Below are 911 nucleotides of genomic sequence, written 5' to 3' on the forward strand. Positions count from 1 at the left end.
TTCCTACTCTCTGGTACTTCTACTTTTACTCAAGTACAAGATCTGAGTACTTCTACTTTTACTCAAGAACAAGATCTGAGTACTTCTACTTTTACTAAGTACAAGATCTGAGTACTTCTACTTTTACTCAAGAACAAGATCTGAGTACTTCTACTTTTACTCAAGTACAAGATCAGAGTACTTCTAGTTTTACTCAAGAACAAGATCTGAGTACTTCTACTTTTACTCAAGAACAAGATCTGAGTACTTCTACTTTTACTCAAGTACAAGATCTGAGTACTTCTACTTTTACTCAAGTACAAGATCTGAGTACTTCTACATTTACTCAAGTACAAGATCTGAGTACTTCTACTTTTACTCAAGTACAAGATCTGAGTACTTCTAATTTTACTCAAGTACAAGACCTGAGTACTTCTAATTTTACTCAAGTACAAGATCTGAGTACTTCTACTTTTACTCAAGTACAAGATCTGAGTACTTCTTCCCCTCTGTGTTTTACACACTTTACCATCCTGTTAATGATACTCATATAGTTTTATAAATTCTTATGCATATTTATATATTTATACACCATACTCTACCCTGCTGTTTATCTTATTTATTAATGTCAGCTTATATTTGTTCTTAGTGTTGATGGTATATGTGTCAAAGGTATCCAGGAACAACTGTTCCCCCGACAGTAATATATCCTTCTCTTCTTCTGTGGTGCAGGAGGGGGCAGCGTTCCCCTTCTTCCTCCCCGTTGGGAACGCACCCCGGTTCAGCTTCCCCTCCTCGGTGCTCAGGGGGCCAATCAGAGAGCCAATCAGAGAGCCAATCAGAGAGAAGCTTCCAGAAACATCTGCGGACCCTCAGCTCACCTGCAGGTGGAGGAAGGTAGTACATACATTCATTCAATTATTTCATATTAT

This window comes from Notothenia coriiceps, unplaced genomic scaffold, assembly GCF_000735185.1.
Source record: "Notothenia coriiceps isolate Sejong01 unplaced genomic scaffold, NC01 NC01_scaffold00037246, whole genome shotgun sequence".
Taxonomy (NCBI): Eukaryota; Metazoa; Chordata; class Actinopteri; order Perciformes; family Nototheniidae; genus Notothenia; species Notothenia coriiceps.